The following is a 3655-nucleotide window of genomic DNA, read 5'->3' on the forward strand; positions in this document are numbered from 1 at the left end:
CACTTCATCTTTGAGGAGTGATCTGAAATGTACCTTGATTCACAAGTTCTTCTGATGAACGATGTCCTCTTTTTTTTATGCAGCTTTTAGGACAAGTTCATTTAACTGATAGCAACCTAATCCCTTCCTCTTGAAGCTGCAAAAAAATACGCATAGTCCTCTTGCTCACTTGATTCTTTATCCTCGATTTTGTGGTACCTGAATTTGATTCGTGTTATTTATAAAGTAAACTAAACCTTCAATTTTTCCGAGCTATCAATATTTATCTTTATCATTTTTTAATAGCGTATTAGTCTAGCTTCTGGCAACTGAGTCCTTAATCAGCCTTCAGAGTCAACTTTTATACTGTACTGGCTCGAGCTTTGTTAAGCTAATTTGCAATTTACAATTTCCTCCTGTAAATACCTTTTCTACTGCTAAGAAGTTAACTTTTCTGTGGGGGACTTATATGATCATTTGGCTAGCTAAAATCGTTTCCATTTTTTTATCACATACCTGTTTTAATGTTTTTTTGCTATTTGCTTATTTCCTCGCATTGCTGCAACTTTTTTTAACTGTTTTTTTCTTACGCAACTGAATGCAGTAAAGTTTTGAATGAAGGTCCCCAGAAAAAACTGGCAACCAGTTTCAAATCCTCTGAGGACTCCAGAGTCCCCTTGAATGCCTTTCCCTATGTTGTTTGATGCCATTCATATTACCTACTAGGTTGCAGTAATCCGGATATCAAAATAAACAAAACCATTATCATATGCTCTATTACAAAAAACCTTCTTCCAAAGTTTACATGATTACAAGTGAAAGGCCAAGTAACTGTTAAGAAAAAAACTTCTCAACGTAAACGAAAAGTGCAAATAATATTAAGACATCAGAAAGCCCATCTCTTCAATAAATGCCCTGACACCCTCAACTATTAAAATACTCGTCCAACAAACAACCTATTATATTTCTTGTTGTGTAAACAACAGTAATTACTTAGTAGTATAAATATATAAAGCCTCTTCCACCTTCCATTCGTTCTTTATATGTGCACATCAAAGACTACATTTCTCCCTGACTTCACCAATAGGTTTCTGCTACTAATCTCTTTTGTTACCACTCACAGCTCAAACTTTATTACTTCTGCTTCTAAATAGTAGCCTTCATGCCGAACATCTATGATTTCTGTGGATTCCTCTCACGTCACAGGCAATGCTCCACAAACATATTGCTTTCTTATGACATGCAAGAACAGGACAGGTAATAATAGTTGCCTGCCATTTAATATCTTTGTTATGATTCATTCTTGAATCTCCGTTTAAACATGAACTTTCTTTTTATGCAACATACAGCCATTACCTGTTGATTTCACATATTGCTCACACAACACGATGACAATACGATCACCTTCAGACATGGCTTCCACAGATGGACTATCTCAGTCAGAAATAACTGCTTTCAAGAAGGATGGATAGAATATTGTCACCAGAACATTATCAAAGAACATGATATGTTGTTGCTTCGCCATGCCGGAGATCTAATTTTCGATATTATTCATTTCTGTGAGCTGAAAAAACAAGTGTATCTCCCATGGACAGTTTCCCTACCAAATCTTTTGCATCAGCAGACTATAGGTTCACAAATTAGTTTCCCTTTCTAATTTAAAATTCTATATATACCACTTGCTATATCTTACAATATCATTCTTTCGTCTTATCAGATCCCACCTTCTTATCACTTCATCAGCAACCTGTTTCGTCATCGCTCAGCCTAAATTTCTCTCAGGATTTATGCAATTCAATTTGCTTTTATCAACCATTTGACTCAGCATATCCAACTTCCTTGGTAACGATTTTTTTTACCTACCTTTTCTAAGTAGATTTCATCCAACAATAATTTGCTCTCCTTATTAAATGACTTACGTTCTTTTATTTGTAGAAACTCCCTCGATTTGTTAATCATTTTAAATGGTGAGAGAACTCCAACTATAGTTCTCAAAACTGGCCACAGCATCACTGAGGTTGGAATAAAGGGCAATCGACTGAAACGAAATTGGAGGAAATTTGTTCTGGAGCATCATCTACAACATAATGACATGCTTGTCTTCATTCCAGAATCAGAAACAAACTTTGCCGTTTTAATCTTTGATAGTTAATGGAGTTGAAAAACTTTTTCCTTGGTACAATATGTTTTCGCTTTATTTTTATGGTGGACGAATATCCACTTACATATCTAATGCTCAGTCAAATGTATAATCAACTTATTCTTAAAGTGTTTGTCCATAACAAACTCCTTCGTTTTCAATAGCATGCACACAACATTTTTTTTTGCACAAGAATATATTCCCCTGCTACAAAAGATGCTCAGATTCCTGACAATGAAATGACCTATCTTAACCAAGCATCACGCATGACCTAGCACTGATCAGCCTACCATGCCTTTCTCTGCTATTCATCTCTGCTTGAAAAACTACGGAGTTATTGACCAGGCAATTAAATCAACTCATACGCACTATGATTCAATTCTTAATCAACATTATCAGACATTTATCCTAAGTAACAAATATCAAGAACACCATAAATTTCTATTATAAGGACGCCAAAACTTTCAATAGCTTATCGTCTGAACCATGAAACATTGCCATTTCTTCTACTCACTCTACCTATTTCATGCGATAAAAAAAAATAGCTAACTCCCTAGCTCCATAATGGTCACTAAAGTTCATCGCAGCTACATCTAAACAGCAAAAAACCTGTTCCAAATAAAACTAATATGGAGAAGAACAACTGTAACAGTCCACCATTTACGAAATATAAAAAAAAAAAGTGCAAAGTGACCAAACAAGATATAAAACAAAAGATCGATGCGTGGATTCACGCACAGATGCTATCCTGTACTTCTGCAACTCTTACAACATAGTTTGAAAACCTTTACCAAGCTTCGCATCTGCTATTCTGTTACTTTCCTACAAAAAAAATTGCTTAACGGATCCTCATCTTAGTTCTTCAATTCACATTAAAAAAATTATTCCAGGTACCATGATATCAACTTTAAAATTTATCCATACAAATATTCAAACACTCACGGACAGTAGCTATCAACCTTTTGAAAAAATATTAGAGCAAACAAAATCAACAGCGAATCTCTGAACATATTCCTTATATGAACATTTTGTACTTTTCCCTACCTAACAACGAATGCACGTGAACCTTTCAAATCCTGACCACTTTATTAGCAATAATAGTCCTTGCCACACCTCTCCAACTTTACCTATGGATAAAATTGACACATGCATATCAATGTTATTTGATTCAATAATTTTATGTTTTACACTTATGTTAATCCGTGTGTGTTGAATTCATAACCATTTACATTTATATGCATTGACAAATAAATACACAACAAAACAACAATATACACAACTTTCCTTCTTCTAATTCTACTTTTAGCGGCAACATCTTCCTTCTCTTCTCCTTCATTTCCCCTTATTCTCATCTCAAATTTCTTTCCTTTCACTTGAACTTACAAGCTTCCTTGCTGCTCACCATCAGGTATACATTTACTTACTAACTATTAAACTGATACGCATCAAACTGCATATCCCTGCAGCTCATCTTCATCCATTCCTTATCTTCCAATTATATCCTTTCTGCAGCCCTTTTAGATCATGCAACCTCTA

The sequence above is a fragment of the Coffea eugenioides genome, chromosome 1 (genome assembly GCF_003713205.1).
Source record: "Coffea eugenioides isolate CCC68of chromosome 1, Ceug_1.0, whole genome shotgun sequence".
NCBI lineage: Eukaryota > Viridiplantae > Streptophyta > Magnoliopsida > Gentianales > Rubiaceae > Coffea > Coffea eugenioides.